The sequence below is a fragment of the Bemisia tabaci genome, chromosome 5 (assembly GCF_918797505.1).
Source record: "Bemisia tabaci chromosome 5, PGI_BMITA_v3".
Taxonomy (NCBI): Eukaryota; Metazoa; Arthropoda; class Insecta; order Hemiptera; family Aleyrodidae; genus Bemisia; species Bemisia tabaci.
This window is the reverse complement of record NC_092797.1, coordinates 37,669,847-37,695,601: the sequence shown is the minus strand read 5'-3', so window position 1 is coordinate 37,695,601 and position 25,755 is coordinate 37,669,847. Positions and strand designations below refer to the sequence as shown.

The window sequence follows — 25,755 nt, the reverse complement described above, 5'->3', positions numbered from 1 at the left end:
CTGTCCGAAAATTTCACTGAATTTTCTTCGTTCTGCCGATAAAATTCAGTGAACTTTTCTGTCAGCTTCGTTGAACAATTTCCCTGTAGAAAAATAAAATGGCGGCGGAAATTTCGAAACGTGCATGGCGCTCGTGATACTTTGTTCGGAATTTGACGATAAAATGATGAATATTAAAATATTAACAAATGGAAAACGGGGAGAAACATAAGATATAGTCCATAAGACGAACCGTCATCGTCTTCTGAACGAAGGAACGTAGGAGTAGGTATAATAGATGCAGAACTGACTCAACTCAACTCACACGGATTTGTGTTGGTCCAAAGTTTTACGAATTTTCAAGTGTAATTAGAGGTAAAATTGATGACATTTTTAGTGAGAAATGCCCAACAGTTTGCTTGTAACGATACAATTTGCAAGTTAAATTTATGAGACGTCATTATATAGTTACGTTATTTCGTCCGTTAAATGACATCGTTGCATCTTATGGACCGTTGTACATCCTCGTGCGTTAATATTTCAATTTTCGTAATTATGTAGGACGTTATCAAGTCAAAACTTAAGTCAATTTTCTCTGAAAACCCTTTCCTCGATGGTACTGTACTTTTTCTCAGCACTCAGCTGGGCAGAATATCCCTTTGTTATTGAAATGAGCAGTATCCTTTCGTTGAAGCCGCAGGTTGAAGGAACAGTGCTCAGCTTCGAAGAGATGGAATAATTTTCAGTTCAACTTAGCTCCGCACAGTTTTCCAGAATCCCAATTTCGCACTGCACTCACGTTTTTGCACACCCCTACAGTGCGCTATCTAAAACTACTTTCTTTGATGTTGAACACGCTCACTGAGCGTTGAATTTTCTTGGATTGTTCTCAGTGTTGAATACGATTACACTGTTAAAACTATCGAAATTAGGAGCTACAATTCCTAGTCTATCTGGATAACCTTTTACCTTCACATAGAAAATATAGCTACATACATTGTTTCGAGCGTTGAGTTTCTCCTGAAATGTTCTCAGTGTTGAATTCGATTACACTGTTAAAAATATCGGAATTGCGTACTACAATTCCTAGCTCATTTGGAAAATCGTTTATTTTCATTGAGAAACAAAAGTTTCTTACATATGTCCGGCTCATCTTCATAGGAATGAGCCAGACATATTATTTTTTCATTGCAAATGTAATCCGAATAACCCAGATGACATGAATGCAGAAAGAATCTGCTCCAAAATTTCTAAAGAAATTTTCTCCAGAAAAAAGAGTTGACTTCGCTCTGAATTCAGATCAAACAACGCAGCTATGAACACTGAAGAAAGAAAAAACAGTGGAGAATTTGCACGAATATTTTTGACAGTAAACAACGATCTTTTCAGCGATACACCTACCCTACCCGTTCATTGATTACATCTGAGATAAATTTGTCACTCATATCATATTGGAGTCCTACTCCTACAAGCTATTATACGCTACAGTTGATTCAAACCCCTCTGAGTTTCAGAGTAAAATACAACATTTCCCAGTTCGATTCATTATCATATTTTAAACTTATTCCTCATTCCTCAATGAAAAGCAGCTGTCCGAGCCTTTACTCACACCGCCAGAAAACGAATGGGAGTCGAGTTAGAAATTTTTCCTTGAAGACAAATTCTTGCCCATGATACCCACCGCAATTCCAAAGTAAGTCATTTCAATTTGCGTCAGCTACTCGCCTCTCGCGCAGCGGTAGGCACATTATGAATTCTGAATGGTTTTCATTTCATTTCCAGCATTTTTCTCTCTCTTTTTTTTGGAGAGCACAGAGAGACCGAATGCGAGACAGGTGAAAAAAAGAGAGAAAAAAGGAAAAAAGCCAAGTCGGTAGCGCGTAAATACAGAGAATCGCCTCCCTCGCCCTTCCGCCTGCCACCCGCGCATAAATTCCACTGCCGCGGACCCTAGAGACCGATTCAAGTTGCCAGTGTACCTACAGCCTTGCCGTATCTACCCGGCTCCCCTGATTAAAAACATCGATTTAATAACCATTTAAAACACCATTAACAATTCAATCGCCACGAAACACAGGTATTTAAAATCCCCTGTCGCCGCGATACAAAACGAGACACTCAGAAATTTTAATAGCCTGGGGATTTTCGAGTCTTTCCGTTGGCAATCTTGCGCATCCGTCATTTGAAGGCGGCGCGCGTGTTCGGAATCCCTGAATTTTTTACGACACAACGAGATAAACAACTCGCGTCGGGCTGTTTAAGTGTATTTATTTAAGCAAATGAAAACGCCGTGCCGGGTATGCAACCCTTCTCACCGTTTCGCCCATTAAATTTATGACACTTACTTAGATTACGTCCGAAAATAAAGTGTGTCTGTGCGGCGTGCTAGACGCGTTTTCCCGCCGCCGAGTGAGAAGGCAAACACGAAAGGGCTCCTCGCGTCAAGTCTCCGGGCGCACAGTGGATCGGGTCAATTGGAGAGGTCGGACATGAAATTTTTGACTAAAACTGCAAATTTTGATGTTCATTTCGTCATCAGGGTTGCTACAGAATTTAGAAAATGTAATTCCCTGACATTTCCTTTGTTTCCCTGACACATTTGGGTGTTTTCTGACAATTGAAGATGTGACGGATGGTTAAGAAGGCATAATTGAAAATAATTTTCAGCCAGAATTTATTGTTCAAAATCTCAAACCCATTCTAAAAATCAAATGAAGGTGATTTAACAAATTTTTCCTGACATTTTCGTCATTTTCCCTGACATTTCCCGGTTTTCCCTGACTGTGGGAACCCTGCGTCACACTTTAAATTTTAAAAAGTGCGCCAAGAAGACAATTTTACCGGGAATCCAATTAAACCACTTTTGGAACCTTAAGAGTTTTGGATAAACGGAGTTACAAGCGTTTAAAGTTTCCAAATTTTGTCCGACCGCTCCTACTGACTCGATCCACTGTGAGGCGGGTGGGCGCTTTTGAGTTTCGAGTCCTCGAGCGGAACTGGAAAAAAGGAAAATTTCGAACAAAGCCCTCGTCGCGGCTCTTTGCAAGCTGAGCAACATTTGCATCATATTTTATCTGCAGGGGAGCCACTAACACAAAAATTCCGAGAACATAAAGTGCTAAGACAGACGTATTTTTTACCGCGCTGCCTAGGGGAAACTACGAGTAACGCGCAGCTTTGCATTAAGCGGGCTTTATTCTCGGGTGCTTTAAAGCTCACTGTCAGAGAGAGATCATCCAATTAGAGAAGCGTAGGTTTTTTTATATTTTTCAATCGTTTGTGGGTTAGTGGCTCAGCAGGCTCCCGGTGGCTATATTACTGTTCCATTACCGTATTTCAATCGAGTTAAGTAGGAGAGAACCAAGCTTTCCTGGGAAAATAAGGGTCTACTCTTCATAGAATTTCTTCTGCATTTCTCAGTAAGAAAATATTTCGCTTTAAAATTGTATACTTTCATTAAACGCCAGGACCTTTATTTATTTCTGATAAAGAATGTCTTTGCTGCCAAAATAATTATTTGTTTTCTAAATTTTTAAGTAACTTAATTTCTCAAACCCTACGCCATTTTTGTCGGGACGTATTAAACTTGTTGTTAATGGCAAAGATCACAAGATCTATTCAGATTCTATTTAGATCTATTCATGATCTAAATTGATCACAAGCTGTGCAAAATTTGGAAAATGTTACGCAAAAAGGAACTGCTATTCGTAGCTCATTTTAAGAAAAAGTTTTTCTTCACAGATAGGAGCTTTTATAGAGGAGCCATAGATGATAAATTCATAATGCGTAATGCAGTCAATTTTTACCTTCCTAACTCTCTGTTTTTAAATGCTTCTCTCCTTTTTAAAAGAGGGAGCGTACTCACGAATTTTTGAATAAAAAATAGGTAAAAGGAAGCTTTATGGCGATTTTGAAAGTTATTCTGTCTTAATAACCGACAACTTTACAGCATTTGGGAACGAAAGAAATCATTGAAATGGTGGAAATACTGTACATTTCTAGATTCGAATATTCATAATGAGGGATATTAAGACAATTTCCCGTGTTTGTCAGTTCATACGTTTCACGTGTCCGGAGTGGAATTTTGATATTCATTCTTATCCTGTCAAGTGGTCCATAGGACAACTCCTCCTCAAAATCCATTCTCAAGGCGCCGAAAATTAAGATACATGCGCGCTAGAAGTTCAGCCTTTGAAGGGCGTGATAGGGCACTAATGGCGAAAGGGCGAAAGGGGCTCCCGGCGGGAGCTCGGGTTCATGCCTCGATTTTCCAGTTATTAATAATTAATTAAAGTTTCGTTGTCTCCCAACTGCAGTTTGGCCGGCGTAAAATACCAACTCGGGTACAATTAATAGCGGAGGAACGAGGAGAATTCGGATTGGCCGACCGCCAAATTCCTCCTATTCATTCCCAGCACCTCCGCGCTACCCGTCTCCATCTCTCATGATCCCCTTTTTCTTCGTCCGCCACCGCCGCAAAGTGGATCGAGTCAGTAAGAGAGGTCGGACACGAGACAGGATGTCTACTAAAACAGGTTGGTCAAAAATAAGTGCTTTTACAGTACTCTTCCAGTTCATTCCCAAGAAATTCAGTACCTCTTCTGGCAGAAAAATTCCGTACTTTTACATACCTCCTCTGGCAGAAAAATTCCGTACTTTTACAGTACCTCGAGAAATTCGAAAAATTTCAAAAATTTAAAATTGCGCCAAAAATGACAGAAAATTAAAACAATTCCGGACCTTTTTGCGGAATTTCCGCCCCTTTTCAGAACTTCCGGATCGCCCTTAAAAAACCAGTACTATTTCCGGACTTGTAGACACCCTGACACGAGATTTTTTACTGAAACTGCGAATTTTGACGTTTACTTCGTCACTTTTTGAATTTCAAGGGTTGCTTCTGGAAGAAAATTTCACGAGGAAACCGATGGAATCACTTTTAGAACCTCAAAGTTTAGTATAAACAAAGTTATTGGCGTTTAAAGTTTCCAAATTTTGTCCGACCTCTTCCACTGCCTGGTTCTACTGTGCGCCAACTCGATACTTCTCCTTTTGTCTTCGCTTCTGACAAGCCACGCTACCGTCCTATGGCAAAACGTCGTAAAAGCAATCGACTTCAGCCAAATTCGTCGCCCCTCTGACGTAAGGGCGTATCTCGATTATCGCATGAGCCGCAGAAGGCATGGATCTATATGTATAACAGGGCTCACCTAGGAATTGAGGTACGCCCTTACGTCAGAGGAGCGACGAATTGCCTATCATTAATCGATTAATTTTTAGACGATTTTAAATACTTGGACGCATTTATCCCACACTGAAAAAAAAGTAGCTTGAATCAAGCATGATAATTCTTGAATTTGCCGCCAAGAATTTTCTTTATCGTGCTTTAAGCTGACTTTTTCTTGATTCAAGAAAAATAATGCTTGGGTTAAGCAAAAAAGTACCTAGCTTATATTAACCAGCAAAATTCTTGATTTAAGAAGAAATACTTCTTGGCGGCAAATTTAAGATTCTTTTTTTTTCCAGTGCATTTAAGTCCATCTAGACTGAAAATATTTGAGAAAGAAGCTATCGGTCAAAGGGATGGATCACTTGACTTTTCGTCCTCCGCTTCTCTCTATCCACCTTAAGTTTAATCCTTCCTCAAATAGGTTCTTTATCTTAAACCATTTAATGTAGAAGGGCTCATTACGCATAAATGCGTTCACATTTTTGAACTTGTCTTCAAATTAAATATTTTTCTGCGGCAATTAGACAACATTCAACTGATTTCACGGTATTCAACGTCAGGACGCAGTGTCAGTTTCAGAATTATTCCGAGTTTAGGAATCAATTCAGGGCTAATTTCCTCCTAAAAAGATACCATAAATGATGGACGAAGGGGCGAGAAAATGCCTCAGTCTGCAGGGAGCAGAAATAGGGTTTTCCACAAAGTTCTAATGCAGACAGGCTTGTTTTGCGTAATGCTGTGGGTAGGAATTACATTACGCGAAAAAAACCTATCCGCAGGAGAGTCGAATATCCAACTTTCTTTGTAGGCGAGTCATAAGTGGTTTTTAATTGTTATGGCCAGCATGATTTTCCCTCCACTGTCCAATATCGTATTCATCCCTATATGAGGACTTATCTATAACAATAGCGGATGTGAAAAATTACCTTTTCGAAACACATCAAAAAACTGTTTTAGCATCGAGAAAATTTTGGAGATGTGATCTTCGTGATCTGTACATTATGCCAGAGCCAAACATATTAAATTTGTGTGTGAACAAAGCAGCTTTTCAAGCGTGTTTCGAAAAGGTAATTTTTCACATTTGCTATTGTTACAGATAAGTCCTCATATACATGGGGAATAATTATTACAATTTGCAGAAAAATTAAACTTAATGCGAGAAAAAATCCCGACGAAAAATAGGCCCAGTTTTCCAAGAAATCCGCATTTCGCCAAAAGAAATTAGGCTCCGTCCGCAGATCCATACGGTGTTTCTTGTTAGCACGGCAGCACGATCGAATGGAATCTCGCGCGGGATGCCGCGTAGCCGACTTTGAGCTTATTCTAACGGATCGATTTAATCGAAAAATCGGAAATCGATTCATTTCCGTGTTCGAGGTTGGCGGAATCGAACGGTATCCATCGAGTCGACCCTTGGAATCGCTTGGAGTCCGTTCGAAATTGCGATGATCGCATGCCTCTTCACGGAACTTTGCTCCCGAGCGAAAAATGTTGTTTTTACCATTTCGGTCGATTCTTTTTCGGAGCTTACTCCGCTCTCTTAGAGGTTCACGAACGCGAATGATCTAGATACTGCGCGATCGAATGCGCTCGGCAGAAAGAGGTCTGTGCAAAAACGGCAAAATCCGCCCACCCTCAGATTTCAACCAAACTTCGGATTTTGATAGGCCTATATGCCAATAGTAATCCCTGAAAATTTCAGCCCCCAAAAATAATTACAAGAGGGGGGGCGGGGGGTCAAAGTTGGAAAATCGTGCAAAATTCAAACTGCTATATCTCGGCAACGGTTACAGCTTTTTGAATGCGGTTTAGACCAAAAAACGCAGAATTGTATGTAGTTTCTATTTTATGTATCGTTTGTTACAAAATTTCAACGCAACGTTGCCATTTTTGCAATTTTTTCAATTCTTATCAAATTTTGACCCCTTAAATTTGGCAACATTGTAAATAGCAAAAAACGTCATCTCGCGATTTTGACCAAAATAAGATATGTTGTTCTCAATGCAATTCCCTACAAAACAGCACAAGTCGCATACTGGGGAAACGATTGGTTCGCAAGTTACAGCTTCTCAAAGTTGCGCACCTCGAGGTTGTTGCGCGCTGCGCATGGTATTAGCGCGCCTTGCCTCGAACTACAGCGACTTATTCACGGTTTAAAAACGCTTAGACGCTTTCATATGTTCTATTCTACTGTATTTTTCATTAGAAAACGAGAAAAGGTCCACGGGTACCAAAAGAAGGGGGGGGGGAGCCGTAAATGATAGCCTTTTTTTACGCTTTTCGCAATATTTTTAACTCAAACGAGCGGAATTAGGGCTCCTTGCACCCCCCCCCCCTTTTTAACTCACGCGTTCTCTTTTCTCAGTTTTCTAAGGCAAAAATGATGTATAATTAAATGCAACATCTGAAAATAGAAAGGTGTACCCGCTTGGCGACCGAACCCAGCACCAAAAATAACAAATACACAACCAAAAATTGATGGTAATTGTTCCATGACGAAACGAAATAACATAACTATGTTTATAGTTTGGCTTACCCAAACATCTTACTCGTCATCTTCTTCCTCATCAGTTTCTACAGATGATGGTTTTCCTAGAGGGAAACATCTATTCAGAAAATCCGATGGGCCTTTAAAATTCTGTTGATATCTGCCGTATCCAAGATACCAAATGATAGCGATGATATGAGCGCATGTACCAATAGTGCGAGCACCGTTTTTGCACGTACAGTAGTTACCGATAATCGATTCTGACGAACGTTTTTTTAAATCAATTAAAATAAATATAGAATAAACTTTATTCGATTTATGGCGAGACAGCAGTTTACACTTCAAAAATTGTGATTTTTTCACTGTAAATCCGTAATTAGAAAAACTAGGCATGTAAGAGTCTTTGCACACTTGAAATTCATATTTTCCCGAGTATAAATGATCCCCGATGTAAGAGCGTGCTAATGAAAGCTGATAAGTTCCACAGAATGGTTTAAAGTCACTGCTTTCCCAGATCGGAAAATCTTGAAGATGGGCCTCTGATAATTTCTCGAAGTTCTTGTACTTCCTCACCAATGATTCACATTCGACGACCTTTTGGAGAATATTTTCTTTTTCCAAATTCGCTAACATGCAAGTAGCCACAGAAGAATCATCTTCGTCGCTGTAAAGCCTTTGGAAAAAATTATTGTGGATAGCTGCTGCGATTCGAACATCCGTGTATAGATATGGATATGATTGAGAGGGAATCACCGAACGCAAGTACTTAAACCGCTTTAAACTACTATTTACAACCTCTACAACCCACCGCTGCTTTGTACAAACTCGACTCTGGTTAGCTTCTAAAGTAGTGAGCTGAGAATTATCCCTTTTTAGGCAAGGGATCGTTACTTTGAATCCTAGTGCTTCAAGGTCATCTTTTACTCGCTCAAAACCACGATCTAAAATAAAGATATCACCTGGCTTGAAGAGTTTCTTAAAAAAGTCAGTCTTTATAATGTTTTTCAAAATATCTGCATCGGAGACATTTCCTGCATACAATTCATCAGGACCTAGTACTTCAAGAATCAACCCATTTGTTGTTGTCACTATCATGGGTTTTACATAATTTCTCTTTTTTTGGCCCCCGAAAGTCTGACGCTGAAACCTAAAGTTTAAACTTTTATGTAAAAACAAATAAGTACCGTCCCAAATAGTGATTAAAGTGTCATCTCCTTCCTTCACACAATTTAAAACACGAGATATATTAGATTGTTCGGCTCGAATTTGTTCGCGCAAAAAATTCCCTAAGTACACCGGTACAAAACTATCGTTTAAATGTTGCCTGCATTCAGTAATTTTACGGCTAACTGTGCTTCGTGATATGTTTAAAATTGTTGCTATTTGCTCTTGAGTAATTCCAGCGTACAAGTACATCAAATAAGCACCCAAAACACAGTCATCTTTTTCAGGTATATACTCGAGTAGAGTCTCGAACTGCAATTTATTTAGGCCGGTCCATACCTGAATGTCATGGTCGGAAAGTTTTAAAAAAAACCCTGTCGCACTATCACTTGACTTTCCGGAGGATGAATTGTGGTATTTGCACGTTATTGACAATAACTCCTCAATTTCACCTGCACTAAAAGAAGAAGACTCAGAGCATTTATCAATGAAACCGGATAGAAATAAAGGATCCAAAACACCGTTTGTGAAATGATGAGCACAACACCGACTGCCCTCTCGTATAATGAACTTATACTCAAAAAAAATTGCACTTCTCAGCTGTTTGTTCAAAAAAATTAAATTACCTTAATCTAATGAATCTGAGCAATCAAAAATACATTTACGGTGAGTTTTAACGGAGGGAGACTTAAAGCCAATTGTCACTTTTTCAGGGGGTTTTTCCGCGACTTCCGACGATTTCCTGAGAAATTCCGCACTACATTTTAAACAAAACCACTGTCCACTTCGGCAAACTTTGTCTTTACGACTTTTTTTCTCTAACGAGACTTTACACTCAACGCATGTTTGTACATTACCACTCATCGTAAAAGAAAAATGACAGGATTTAAGAAAATAACCCGGCTCGATCGAAAGATAGAGGTCAACTAATTGATCAGTTTAAACAGGTGTTATTACAATTTGCAATGTGCATGTTATCATCGGTGTTGTGCTAATCTATCTTCACGATTGATTAAAATAATACCCATAGATCAGATAAGGATTCGCAATCTCCTAACTCCGCGGTCCATCAATGATCGCGCGCCCTATGCAGTGTAAGGTAGCCAATCCTACCAAATCGTTCAGTGTTCACAGAAAAATACAATACTGCGATATTGTCGAAAATCGATGAATCGATATAGTTTAAAAATTTTAAAAATACTTCAGAAATAGCTCCTGAAGAAAATAAGAATTTCAAGTGTGTCCATTCATGCAAATTCTACTGTTTGTGCAGGGTTCGGTCGCCAAGCGGGTACACCTTTCTATTTTCAGATGTTGCATTTAATTATACATCATTTTTGCCTTAGAAAACTGAGAAAAGAGAACGCGTGAGTTAAAAAGGGGGGGGGTGCAAGGAGCCCTAATTCCGCTCGTTTGAGTTAAAAATATTGCGAAAAGCGTAAAAAAAGGCTATCATTTACGGCTCCCTCCCCCCTTCTTTTGGTACCCGTGGACCTTTTCTCGTTTTCTAATGAAAAATACAGTAGAATAGAACATATGAAAGCGTCTAAGCGTTTTTAAACCGTGAATAAGTCGCTGTAGTTCGAGGCAAGGCGCGCTAATACCATGCGCAGCGCGCAACAACCTCGAGGTGCGCAACTTTGAGAAGCTGTAACTTGCGAACCAATCGTTTCCCCAGTATGCGACTTGTGCTGTTTTGTAGGGAATTGCATTGAGAACAACATATCTTATTTTGGTCAAAATCGCGAGATGACGTTTTTTGCTATTTACAATGTTGCCAAATTTAAGGGGTCAAAATTTAATAAGAATTGAAAAAATTGCAAAAATGGCAACGTTGCGTTGAAATTTTGTAACAAACGATACATGAAATAGAAACTACATACAATTCTGCGTTTTTTGGTCCAAACCGCATTCAAAAAGCTGTAACCGTTGCCGAAATATAGCAGTTTGAATTTTGCACGATTTTCCAACTTTGACCCCCCGCCCCCCCTCTTGTAATTATTTTTGGGGGCTGAAATTTTCAGGGATTACTATTGGCATATAGGCCTATCAAAATCCGAAGTTTGGTTGAAATCTGAGGGTGGGCGGATTTTGCCGTTTTTGCACAGACCTCTTTCGGAGGAACGGAATAACCGTAAATCGTTTCCGACGTCATGACTAAACAGCTAGTCTGCAGGTAAAGGCATGTTAACCGTACAACCAAAGCCGGATTTAGAGCGAGAGAAACAAGTGCATCTGCACTGGACTGCAAATTTATAAGGGCGGCAAACTTTCGATTTCCCCCCGGTTTTTTCTATAATTCATTAGGACTACGTGTACGGTGTCTTCACCGAGAAGACGACAAATTTCATAGTTTTACATGCATTCTATGTTATATGATAATATCATATAACTCAGCGCGACGACCCCGTATTCCAAATCTATGATGTTATATCGCCAAGATAAGACTTGAATGTTTCATGCTCCCAAAGAATGTTACAATTTATGTTATCGATCGCCTCGTAACGCTAAGTTGCCTTCTGTTTTCATGAAAGTTTACATAATATTTGGGCGATCCGCCACAGATTTTTAGCTTTTTCTTGGCACTACGACAGAACACTATAAAAATGGACTAAAAAGGGTATCGGATTGAAATTACTTTCGTCGCAGAATGACAGAGCAATAAAGTGCTTCCTTGTCAGTCAAACGTACACAATAATGGGGCACTGGAAAATTGCAGGAATCCCATTCTCCGTAACATCAAGAATAAACTAATGCTTCAATTCATATAGTTGCCTTCTAGACAAATAGAATATTTATGGTGGATTAGAATGGTCAGGTCAGGTTAGATCAAACACGGGACTTTCGATCTGACGTTCTCAAACCTGCGAAATTGGAGAAGTCACAGAGAGGAAGAAGATTATTCCGCTAAAGTGGTTCATTTAGGAATTACGAAGACTCAGGTTAAAGCTCTGTCGTACTATTTTCGGAAGTGGAGCAACTGCTAATTACCGAAACTAACAATGAGTATAAATCAAGCGAGCAGCCGCGAAATCACGAGTAAGCTGTATAACAATGTTCCGCGAGCAAAAACAGAACGCAATTCGTCACGTTGTCCCACTTACATAAATACAGTTCGAAGTGAAGTGGTCGCAGAATATAGAACGACCAGTTTTCAACTAGTTTTGACTGGAAAATGATGGGATGAAGAAATACCTATCTCATGTCAGCGAACAATACTAACCGGGAAACAGGGAGCCTGAAGGTTTTCTAAATATTGATATACATTCAGAGGCAGATGAATGCGTGTTTAAATTGCGCGCGCACTATTTTTTTGAAGGGTGATTGAGAATTTACGCGAAAAATTACTCTATCTGAGAGTGCTGAATGAACTGCGTTCGCAGTATTTATCATAATTTTTGACTCGTATGAGAAATCGATTATTAGGAAAATTGATTTTAAAGTGAGAAAATATGCCCCCTTGTGACGTCATTAGGCGGCATTTCCTTTTTAAACACAAGTACTTCGGCGGGGGCCATTTGGTATTCTCTCCTAATAATTGCTCATTTAAGAAACTAAGGATGTTCTCATGCTCAATTTTTTCAGTAATTTCTTCTCTAACATGAATTTCGCAAAATTTCTGTCAGCTACAAATGATACATTGCTGCGATTATGTAACTTGTGGCAGTTAACATTCAAGGAGTAAGTGGTGGTAAATGATCTGTGGCGTAAAATTTTTGGTAAAAAAAACGCCCTTCTTTGGCCATTTATACGTAAAATTTTTGGTAAAAAAAACGCCCTTCTTTGGCCATTTATACAAGCTTGCCACAGAATTTGGAAAATTAAGTTCCCTGACATTTCCCTGATTTCCCTCACACATTTCAGTGTATTTCCCTGACAATTGAACAAATGTAAAATTGTTAACAAGACATAGCTGTTAAAAATAGTTTTCAGGCAAAATTTGTCGTTCCAAACATCAAACCCACCCGAGAAAGAAAATAAAGGTAACTTGACGATTTTTCCTAGACATTTTCGTCATTATCCCTGACATTTTCAGGTTTCCCCTGACTTTAAAGACTCCCTGACATTTCCCATTATTCCCTGACAGTGGCAACCCTGTAACTTGGAAGTGACCTGTATTGCAGGTTAATCTAATTGTAAATAATGTTAACAGAAACACCTGCTGGATGTGATCCGTAAGCAAAAGAACCAGAGACCACTAAAGAAGGAAGAGAACACTCGAGAATTTTGACATGAATTAACAGTGTGAGTCGGATAAATTCCGGGTTCCTTTGTTAAAGATTTGAAAAATCCGAGAAATCCAACGACCCTGTGCGCTGCTCTGAGGTTGGATAAAAACCATTTGTGAGGAGTTCATTTGTCCATTGAAATGCGTGACAACCACACTCGTGGGGGTTGCATTCAAGGCCCAACAAGATAAAGCATTATCAGGAATGCAATTCGGGAGCTCCACCGAAAAGCAACAGGGTGGTTTTTTCTTCTCACCTACGGTCAGTTCATTTTAACATTTCCTGTTTCGTGTCCCTTTCAGACGGTCCACGAGGTTATTCTTTCTGACCCAATTCGTTGTCTCCCTCACAAAAGAACGTAACTCCAATTTAATGTTGCCAAATTGGACCGAGTTTAACAGAAAGGAACCAAGAAACATCAGTTATTGCCTAGCTTAACTGGGCAATTGAATTTCTTACGAGAGAACGTTTGTTCGGATTTCTTTGACAATTTTAAGGAATTTGCTTCGTGCCATGGAGAATTTTCACTGAAATTTGCACGAAAATCCGCAAAACCATTTTCATGTAAAAAATTAAATCGCCCAAATAGATTTGGCAATAGCTGATGTGGCTTGGTTCCTTCCTGTTTAACGCGTTCCAATTATCCCTTGCAAACTGAATGTTAACTAGGAGAACCTTGGGCATTTCTAACTGAAAATTACACTAATTTTTCCTCAGATTTCATGCAAAAATCTGAAAAATGTTGGAAAAAATGTTCAGGTGAATTTTTGTGAAATTGATTAATTTTTTGGGTCAATTTAGTAACCTTGGAATGAAGTTAGGTTCATTCGTCCGGGAGACAACGAATTGTAAAAACGTCAACCTGCAGTACTGCCGGGCTAAAGAAAAACGCCGTATGAGCATTCAGACGTTGCCAAGTTTCCTCCAATAAAAACCTGATTTACTGGGAATACTGCGAATATTATTTTCCAAAATTTTCAGACAATTTTGTGCACAATTTAATCTAAAATATCTGAAAATTTCAAGAAAAAGTATGCATGGATGTTGTCAAAAATACATGTTTTATTGAAGTAAATTTGGCAACTCTTGAAAGTTCAAACGGCGTTCTTCCTTAGCACGGCAGAGCAGAAGTAGACTAAAGGTCAGCATCGTCGCTGTACGACTACAATGAAGACATCACAACGGAGGAACCAGCCAAAACTTGGCCCCCTACTGATAAGTTTTGAACTAGTTGTTTCAATGGGCTATTGTGACCCCTGAATCTATGGTTTTCGCTTTTCCTTTTGTTAGCCTTTTCCCCTCCATGAATCTGCGATTGTACTGGGAATCAATAAGTTCGGTGATCGAAGCGATTAAGAGAATGCGAATAGCACAAATACAAGCTAATTAATTGATTAGGTAGCCCGCGATTGTGACTCCGGAGTGTTGTTTGTGGATGTTTTACTTCACGCTGATCCATCAGTTGGCAAAGGCATTGTTCGAGTCAAAAGAGCATGCGCTCGCCCAGCGTGTGCCTTGGACAAAGAGGGGACGACCTTTGATGAAGTTACCGCAGGGATGAATCTGCTGTTTGCATTTGAGATCATTTCAACTCGAGTACCGACAAATCAAGGTTTTCGGAACTGATCGGAAAAAAACGAAACGACTTATTTCGCTTAATAAGAACCGAAAAAATAATATTTGTCGAAAATAATTTAAATTATGTCGTGAATGCATACGGTCATGAGAGTGTTTTTTGTGTCACAGCACAACACTCAAAATATTTTGACTCTGTGTACTTCTGTCGTGTGTGATGTTATATCATGATTTGCAACACGTCGCACATCATTTAATGCTTGCAACTGCGTTTTAGTATTTTTCATTTCAAAGAGTTGACTTATCATTCAAGAGGGAGGTTAACCGCAAGTTTAGTGGTGAGAAATGTAATATAAAATAAATAGTATAAATGCTACTTTGCAATGCTTACACGCACTGGAAAAAAAACACATTGTATCTAGAGTCCAGACTCTTAAAAACATTGCAAGAAAAAATACTCTTGATTCAATCGGATTTTTGCTTAAATCAAGAACCAAGCCTCTTAATTTGAGCGGATTTCCTTTTGATTTAAGCAAAAATCTGATTGAGTCAAGAGTATTTTTTCTTGTCAATGTTTTCAAGAGTCTGGACTCTAGATACAATGTGTTTTTTCCCCCAAAGCGTGGTTTTTTAAGCACGCTGTGTGAATCTCTTGACATCTTTTTTATGTGTATTAACTTTTTTCTTGGAGAATAAGCCATTTTTTTTCGAAATCCTGAGAAAATTAAGTACGTAGAAGCTGACCAACACAAAACCTGGCAACGGTCAATTCATGCAAAGACTAGGGGATAAGGAAGGAGCTCGTTGTATGCTCTACGGGTGGTATGCTCTCCCTTGTCATGTCCTCATTATGTTGCGGCGGCGCTGCAATTGAACATTTTCACATCGATGCCAAATTACGTCGCTTTTTTGAGAATAACTTTACTTTTTTTGAATTGGTCGATGTAATCGGGCAATTATGAAATCTGGCACGCCTGCGGCAGTCACCTCCCTCAAAACTTGAAATCGGGAATCACTTACTTGAATAACCGAAATTGGACAAAAGAGGCCTATTCAATCCTACGACGAAGGGATCCGTTTTTAGAATCTCGGGGTAATTTGATGGCATTGCTCTTTCTCTCAGTTCATTACCTCACTTTGTTCTTGATAATTAAATAAGTGGAAGACAACGCAAGAATTACGCTTGTTGAGGGAAAGTCTTATTCATTTTTAAGGGGGCTCGGTTTTTTTTCAATGCTGATGGACTGTTCGGAGTCTGACAAAAAAAGTTACTGTCAGTCATTTTAAGATCTGATCTTCCGAGAGAGGAATCCGCTAAATTGGAAATTTCGCAAGACAGAGCAATGTGAAAATGTTCCGTTTAAAGAGGAAGTCTGGACGCAATTGACAAAATTGAAAAGTTTTCAAGGTTTTACGATGTAATTTACGATAAGGATAAGGGATCCGTTAAACTGGCAGGGACCGAACTTGTTGGCTGTCGAGCAAGGAACGTAGGCCATGAACGACCATTACTGAATATGAGTGGGCTAATAATTACATGAAGTGTTTAAAATTCATAATAAAAGCGCAAAAACTGTGGTCTAAACTTGAACAATCATAAAAAAAAGCAGGACAAAAGGTAAATAACTGCCTGCCGAGCAGTGTCTTAGCAAAATATCATGAGGAAATGGTGAGGGTAATGCTGCCGTGCCAAGAAAGAACGCTAGTCAAAAGCCTTGGAGATACGACATTTTAAAGCTTTCAAAACTACGTTTTCTGTTATACGCCTGTTGGGAAAAAATGTTGTGTTGGTTGGATTTAATAAAGGAATGGTCAATTTGACCCTTTTGCTTCATTTTGCAATTAAGAACCACTATTTATTCCTTAGTCCTAAATCACCTATCCTATCTTCATACGTAAACAAATGGCACATGGTAAGTTGTTTCAAAAATGAATCATTAATAGTAATTCCTTACTGAACAATGTCGTCCATTTGCAAGAGTTATTGGATTTCTTGAGTGTTCTCGTCTGTGACGCAAAAGAGACAACTTCCGTGACAGAATCAGGCCTCCCTAATAAATCTTGGACCCAAGAGGCCCCCACTGAAAAGCCCCCTCTTACGAAAACAATCAGCGCCTCTCGACAAACGAAGTCAGTTCCTTGGCTCTGAAATGTTTTCAAACTGAAGAGGAGCGATCATAACACAATAAATCTTGGGTGCCGAGCTGTCTGCGTCTGCCAGGATCTTAGTGGTCACTGGTCAGGGCGGGCAGAAAAACCGCAGACTGAGAGTGTGACGACGGGCGCACTCCAGATTATATCCTCGGATGGAACGCGCGACCTCCGGGCAGTTGCCACGCGCACCCGAAAAGTCGCTAATTTTTAGCGCACTTCAGTGAGACAGCCGGGAAAGACAGGATTCGTCAAAGGGACTGGAGTGGCGCGTGCATGGGTCGTTGGGTTGAAATGCAACTCTACCTCCGTCTTTTGGTGGTACATAAATGAACTGACATGTTCGCAACTGACTATGTTTTTAAGAAATTTGAGTTATCCGTTTGAACCGCAGAAGTTCAGTTTCGACCCGACTCGACGAAGAACATTCGACTAGGAATTTTCGCCTCCAAGGGTAAAATAATCTTGTATTTTCCGTTGATGGTACATAAGTTTTTAAAAAAAGGGTGTTCTAAGAGAGAATTGTTGAGAAAATAAGAATACTGAGGAATAGGTAAAGGCAGAGACAGGAGGAGAAGGAGGAAAAAAGGAGGAAAAGAGAGGAAAACGCAAAAAAAGAGGGACAGAAGGAAAAAGTAGGCCACCTAAAGAAGGAAAAAGAACGGCGAGGCGCGAGGGACAGGTAATGAGAAAAAGAAAACTATAAAAAAGCTAAAAAATACCAGCTGAGGAGAAAACATAGCCCAAGTTACTAATAAGATTTCTTTGCGGATTCCTGATGTTTTAAATGAAATTTCCTGATTTTTTTGAGCAAATGAATTAAAACTCGTCTGATTTCACAAAACGACACGTACTTTTATGACTTGATCAAATGTCTCACTTTTGCAGATGCTAAACTGAGTGCAGTTGAAAGTTCTTAACGCACTTGGAATTTTCGGGTGCACGACCGATTTTCCCAATATTATCCTGATTTTTTCAGGTGTCATCAAATTCCCTAATATTTTCCTGATTTTTCCATATGACATCAAATTTTCTCATATTTTCAGATTTTCCAATTTTTACTGACGGTAGACACCATCCACAAAGACAAACGAACGAAGACACCGCAGCAAAAAGAAAAGAAAAAACACTTTGCTGAATTAGGAATATTAGCCCTCATTCTCCATCGCGAGCCTACGCGGCGTCTACGTCGCGTCGCAGGGACGACAAGGAAATTCCAACGGGTGGTCCCGTCCCGACGCGGAAGCAGGGCCCAGGGCCGCGGGACCGAGCCCGAGACGGAACGACAACAGATGGCCCCGAAAATGACGGGGATGTGACACAGAGAAGACTCATCTTTAATATCACTCGGCGAAACCCCCCGTGCCGTGTCACAGGGGAGTAATTGATGAAGCTACTCCGCGTATAGACTCCAACCCCTCGCCCTCGTCCTGCCCCTGAGCCGCGCATTACATCATCTTCGGCCAGTCGCCCTCGGCCCTGCCGCCCTCCCTTCGGAAATCCTGCGCGTGTCCCTTCTCCGAGCCCGGCGCACTTGTCGCGCCGCCTAAGAAACCCATTGTCATGCCCTTGCATGTTAATGTTGCTACCCGTTTCCATTAAGCCGAGACGAAAATCCAATCGGAAAAACGCGAGGGTAGTCGCATCGACTCCGGACATCGCCGCAACGCCGTGGCAGGGAGGGGCGGAGGGAAGTGCAGGGATATTCCAGGATGCACTTTGCGCCGTCGCCAGATCAAGAGGGGAATTGGACTTTAAAAACACAAAGACAATTTTTGGTAAAACCACACTCACTTTCGTAAAAAATCGTTTTTAAAATAACGGGACGCGTTTCGGGTCCTTAGCTCCCATCATCAGTCGCGACTCTCTCGTGATGGGAGCGAATAAGGTCCCGAAACGCGTCCCGTTATTTTAAAAACAATTTCTTACGCAAGTGAGTGTGGTTTTACCAAAAATTGTCTTTGTGTTTTTAAGGAAATTTAACTTGTGTAGGCCCCTAACGGTATTCAAAGTGAGAAATTGGACTACCTACATTTTGCGATGAGGAACTACTATTTCTGGCTCATTGAAGAGACGACGTAAGTGGCATCAGTTTCCCTATCAAAATAAGGGTTTTTACTAATGTGCTAGGAATTATACTGCCGTGCTAAGGAAAAATGCCGTATGAACCTCTAGGCATTGCCAAATTTCCTCTGATAAAATACAAATTTATTGGGACAATTTTTCTTTCAATTTTTTAGACTATTTCGATCGCAATTCAATCTGAAATATCTGAGAATTTGAAGGAAAAATGTAGATAAATTTCGTCAAATATACATGTTTTATCCGGGGAAATTCGGCAACTCTCAAATGTTCATACGGCGTTCTTCCGTAGCACGGCGGTATAGTTTCCCATTGCATGAATGTAGTCCAATTCATGGAATCGCGATTGGACTACATTTGCGAGGAGCACTGAAAACAAAACTCCGGCCGTGGAAGCCGTACGTACGGGCTATGTACGTACGTACGACATATCATCCGCATTTCAGGCTCAGAGGCCAAAAGTTCCAGGCGTACTAACCGGAACTTTCGGCTTCTGAGCCTGGAACGGACGGTATGTCTTTAAGGCCCGGGTCTTTTTTTTGAGTGTGCTACTGTTTCTGGGTCATCGCCATAAAGTTCCTAACTGTGCGAAAAATCTTATGACCCATCCGAAGTTCTTAGCCAAATACAGTCAAAGGACTATACATTTTGAAAAATGGAACTGCTACTTCCATTGTAATGTGGTACTTTTCATGCAGTTCTTACGTGCACCAGATTTTGCGTTCGATTTCTGCCTGCATTGAAGCTATGTCAGTAACTTTGGCGGCACTATCAATAACTGCATCAATATTCGAATGGATATGACAGCGATGCAAGTGTTCCAGCTCATTCATCACTGATCTGTTGGTGAAATCTCGTAATTTTATCGTCCGGGAAATAGAGCGCACCAATCAGACATTACCATTCCTACGATGACTAAACGGCTATCGAAACTGGCATAACTCATTCTCACATGAGCGTTATGACTGCATTGTGAATATTATTTGGGACGGCCTGACTTAACTTAATTGAAACCCACACTAAAAAAACACACTAAGGCAGTGTACAAATCGGGTCACCAATAGGTTGAACAGGAGCAGCCGAAGACAATGTAACTTGACTTTTATTTTAAATCGTCAAATTCTGTAACGTTGAAATTCCTGAGAACAGTTGCATTTTTGGAAAAAATCATTTCATTTGAAGGGGGTATCATAAAAGAAAACCTCTGCTGGCAGTTTCCCCCTAAAATGTTACCTACGTTTAATTTTCAATGAAAAATGACGCAAATGTTTTTCTAAATTGATAGAATATCATTCCTCCAACAATCTAACCTCTATACGTAAATATTTGGACATAGTCCAGGCGCCTGGTAGCTAAAAATGAGGCTACCTGGAATTTTGGGTACACAGCGATTTTTTTGGCTTACTTTATGTTTTTTGGGTCGCTGAATCCGAATCTGAAGTTTCCGCACGCGTATCTGGTGAGCATTTTCCGCTATTTTGAAAAAATGGCCTAAAAAGGCCTTTTTTTGCGGTTTTTTTTATATAGCGGCTACGGATGAGGAAAAGTCCCGGATTTAGCTAATGTTTTGAATAGCTGACATAATTTGGAAGAAAATGGTGTATACATATGTTAGGTTTGCTTAAAAATTGAGGAAGATACAGCATCGTGAACATCGCGCCCATTCACGTTTTCGCGGCGCACCCGTCAACGCGCGATCCGGCTCGCCGCGGTCAGCCAAGTTCCGAAGCGTTCCAAAGTTCCGAAATCCGAGGTTCCTCAATTTTTGAGCAAACCTAGCATATTTATATACCATTTTCTTCCAAATTATGTCAGCTATTCAAAACATTAGCTAAATCCGGGACTTTTCCTCATCCGTAGCCGCTATATCAAAAAAACCGCAAAAAAAAGGCCTTTTTAGGCCATTTTTTCAAAATAGCGGAAAATGCTCACCAGATACGCGTGCGGAAACTTCAGATTCGGGTTCAGCGACCCAAAAAACATAAAGTAGGCCAAAAAAATCGCTGTGTACCCAAAATTCCAGGTAGACTTACCAGGCGCCTGGACTAACATAGATTTATCGACGATCGATTCCAATGCTAGCACTTTAGAATAATTCATAGAATTCAACAAGCTCTACGAAATTTTTCATTGAAATTCGCCCGAGATCACAAATGCACTCTCGTTTTTATTTCTTCCGTTGACTTCATTGACATATTCTTCACAGAGAGATTGTAGAGTAAAACTGGCGGCACGGACGGGACAAGAGGCGAAGCGAGGGTATCAAGGGTTCGCACTCAACACTTCACGCGTGGATTATCGATCTCAATTGATTATAATCTCCCATGCAGTGTCATTTTTCATTCGGGCGCTTTGCTTTGTTAATCTCGAGTGTATGCCGCTTTTTATTGACTTCGGTCGTTTTGTTTACATTATACAAGTCTGCCCGTGGGCACGGAGGCTTGCGATGGGATGGATCAGACAACAGACCCCGGACCCCCACCCTGATCCGGGCCGCATAACGCAAAAATTATCGTCTTCATTCATGGGATGATAGCGCGATTTTGGGGCAGCTCGTTGGACAATGGATATCCATTAATGTAATAACCGAGATCCGATATTATACGCCCCAAACAACACGATATGAAAGTTTCAATCGATCGAAAATTCAGCACGTTATGGAGGGGAACTACGGAGGACGAATGGATACAAAGGATGATGTAAGAGAATCGTGAAGTAATACGAACTGACCGCGATAATTTTTTGCGGAACTGAGTTTATGAAAAGTTGATGGATAATCATAACATTCCCTTCGTTTAAAATTATTGCCTTTCAAACAAATCACGTGGGGATATCGGTAATTAAAATATTTATTGGTGCACAGTTTTAAATATGAACGAGTGTATATATGTGTAATGTTAAGTGTTTTTCGAATGGTCGTGACTAGTTTTGCACTAAAAGCCATATCTCTTTGAGTGACAATTGTGCTCGAATGAGCATTTACCGTCTGTATTTAGATTTTTAGTTTTAAAATAAACTCTAACGCACGATAACTAAGAATTACCAACCTTCTGACTGAATAAAGTTTTGCTCTGTATTTTTTAAAAAAAAAAAAAATAAACGAAAAATTCTCACTAGAAAGACGACATACTACATGGGTACATATACATAAATATGTATACATGCGATTATTTGCGCATTGACAGCAATAAAAATACTGTTCGTTATGTAGATATTCCGAGTGAAATTGCGTTAAAAAAAGGCCAAAATATCCTTCGCTAAGACTTTCGCGCACACACATGCATTAAATCTTAAATATTTTAATTTCTACTCACGATCTAATGCCATTACTTGTTATATCATTGAAATCTTGGAAAATTAATTACCTGTAACAGAAGAAAAAATGACAACATGTAGTATGAAGTTAACAGATATGAAAAACACAATCAAATGAGAAAATCTTTGTAAAATGACTTTTTCTTTGCTTACTGAACGACTGGCCATCTTGAACATTGAATCAAGGAATCCCACAGAATTTAGGAAATGAAATTCCCTGACATATCCCTGATTTTCCTGACACATTTGAGTGAAATTCCCTGACAAATGAAATATGCAATACAGCAAAAAACACATAATTTGAAATAGTTTTAGGGCAAATTTTGTTCCTCAAACGTCAAATCCATTCTAAAAAGCTAATAAATTCATTTTCAAGTAATTCATTTTTCCCTGACAGTTTCGTCATTTTCCCTGACTTTTTAAAAGTCCTTGATAATTCCCGGTTTTCCTAATTCTCCCGGTATTCTGACTGTGGCAACCCTGTTGGATAGTCTTCACTAAATTCCAAAACATTAAGATCATAATTTCATGAAATGTTTACCGCTTGAAGCCATAAAAATCCCGTGGCAAAACGATTTTCCGACAATACAACCCAAACCCAAAATCTCGCCAGATATTAAGGGGATTCGGTTTGGGCCCCGATCGGAGCTCGAGGCGTTAATGCAGCTTCGGTGTGACTCATTCGCTCATGAAATGCAAATTCGAGACAATTCGACTCCTCCTCGAAATGAGGCGGCAGCATGAGCCATGAGCGCAAAGGCACCGAGACCCGTAAGCTACCCCATCGCGACCGATCGCACCCCTTGCCTCTGGGTCTGACGACTCGGACCCACCCACCCTCGAGCCCACCCTTCCCGCGTCAGGGGTGGGCGGGACACAAGCTCGCTTATTAACTAGGCTTCTCTTCTAATTACAAAAAGAGTGTGTCTTGACTTCACAGAGGAATTAGAGGCGTGGAGTTGGACCTGGGAAACATAGGGGATGCTTTTTGAAGTTGATGGTGTCTCGGTGTGTGCGCCGAGAGACGCTCAAGTCTGCACTGAAAAAATAGTACTGTTGTACCGTGTTTTGTATCACTCGTTCCACAGTTCCACACTGTTAATTCTTTCTGATAGCTGAATCCTCGATTCATGCGACTTCCTTTGCAGAGAGTCCGTAGAGTCCCTTCATAGAGAAGTTGCAAAAAAAGCGGCTTCTAGATGTCACAAACGGGAATAAATATTACACAAATGAGACGTTTTTTGTAATCTTTGATCAACCCATTCCCGAATTCCTGACTCCGTTCCTTCTCTCATGCCATTTGTTCCAAGCCGTGCCCCCAATTTCCCGATCCATTCCAGTTTATAATCTTTGCAATTGGTAAAAATGCAATCTTTATTCCCGTTTAGGTCACTGTGAAAGCCTAAAATACAAGAACCAATCAGAAATGCATTCGCATTGTCTTACTTTCAGTATAAAGGGACTCTACATGAAACCGAGCTCTGAGCTCTTTACTCTGTAGTTCGATTATTTTATGCCACAGAACTATATTTATGGTTCGGTTTGTTTTAAAAGTTCGGTTGGGCGAACCGAAGAGCGGTGAAATGGATCAAAAGGTGCGGCTTGAGACAAGTGATGCAAGCAGTTAAGGACACTAGATTACGGTTTATGTAGGGACCGAAAATTTGGAGTCGTGTTTGTATACGTTCGCACGGATTTGTGTAACTTTCGGTCAATAATCCTGCAAACACATAGAAAAGGGTAAACAACCGTTAATATGAATTTTTTGAAAAAAACTAGTTACCTAATGGAGGAATGAAGTGTACGCGATTATCAAAATCTGAGATCGCTGCCTTACGTAAAATTTACGAAAGTCGGCGAGGAATGCAGGATAAAAAGTTTCATTCAAACAAAAGATTTGAAAGAAGAAGAACGAAGACGTTTCATACTTTCATTAACGCGATATAGCAAACATCATTACGGAGAAATAATCTAAATCCACAAAATGGGTGAAATAATCTACACAGAAAATGGAACAAGACGATCGTTGTCTTCGGCATAACACAGTGCCTATTCGGATAGCCCATCCATAACTTCCTACGTAATAAAACATGAACACTTTGTAGGAGAATTAACAAAACTGAAATGATCGAAGTCAAATTTTGAAAGGAGGCGGTAGACAGACTGCTCGCAGTATACATCGTCATAAAAAATAACGCAATGCGTAAAATACTGCACTAGACATAAATTGGGTCCTTCGTTCTTGGTATTTTTCCTCCCAATCGTATCTTCCCCGCGTTCTAACTAATAACAAATTCCTGATAAAATCTAAAAGTTACCCGGTAGAATTAAACTAAGAATGTGGAAAAAACTCTCTCGTTACGAACGTTTTCTCTCAGGTAAATACGTGGACGGTGATAACGCACCCAGGTAGTTATTTCGCATCATATTTCATTCATAAAGTCATTAAGTTCAAATAAGAGGGAGCTTCTCTTATTAAGCCTGCTTTTGCTTCTCCTCATTACCCCGCATTCATCTTTGGGTGCGGATGCTCAGCTTTGTAAATGTCAAACGAACAAAAAATCCCCCTATATTGCCCTTTAAAAGTTAGGAGATTTATGCATTTATGAATCAAACATTGAATGGAAACAGTTCAGAGCTATGAGCTAATTATCATTATTACTTACTCGTTTTAAGAAGCATTCACTTTCCAGAGCAAAAGAAAAGCCCATTAAAACGAGGTTGGTATTAAAATATTTTATGCAGCTGTTTTGCACTTTTCCTCTACACAAGCCTAGTCGTATTTTAAAATGAGATTTTGTTTTGACATGAACATACTTTTATGAATGGATACTGATTGACCTTGTCGGGCATGTGGGGTGCCTTTTATTTAAGAGTATTTTTTTCTCAGTCAGAACAAACTCGCTGAGTACAAAATAGTTCCAATTCTCGGGGGAACTCGTTTCTCAGAGTCTTGAATGCCTACTCATTGACGAAAGCTCATCGGGGTCGGTATTTATTCACAGCTATAAAGAATTTTACTGGCATATTGCTACGGCGAAGAGAACGCAACTTTTCAATGTATTTTCTTTTAACTTTTTCCTTTGGAAAATACTCTGGTGAAAGTAGAGAGCTTTTACTTACGATGAGATACCTAACATTTTTACAGGAGGAATATTTAATTTATTGATAGGGATATGGATTCCAGCGAAAGAACGAGTTTCTTATGGAGAATGGTAAAATTAATAAAATGGCCCAATCTGTTCAATCGTCGAAATCGATAACAATATTTGAGGCTAACGATAAGTTACGGATTGAATATTAATAGAGTGAAAGTTTTAAATCGATTTAAAAAGTTCTTTCAAGAAGCGACAAAACGTCGTCAGTCTTCGGAGGAACGTGCAAAATACTAAAGTTCCACGATAGTTATGTTCTCCTGAATTTTTCACAGGATATTCCCTGCAAAAAAAAACGATCATGCCAGTTCCATATTGAGATAATATTGTTATCAATATGGTCTGTCAGAAATAGTTGGTGAGTGAGACATACTAGCATGTGAACCTGTG

At 39.8% G+C, this 25,755-nt stretch overlaps 1 protein-coding gene across 1 annotated transcript in view; it reads right to left on the bottom strand.

The window, feature by feature from the left end:
* dtn (transmembrane protein 132C dtn) overlaps window positions 1-25,755 on the bottom strand; it is a 253,373-nt gene that overhangs the window by 130,434 nt on the left and 97,184 nt on the right.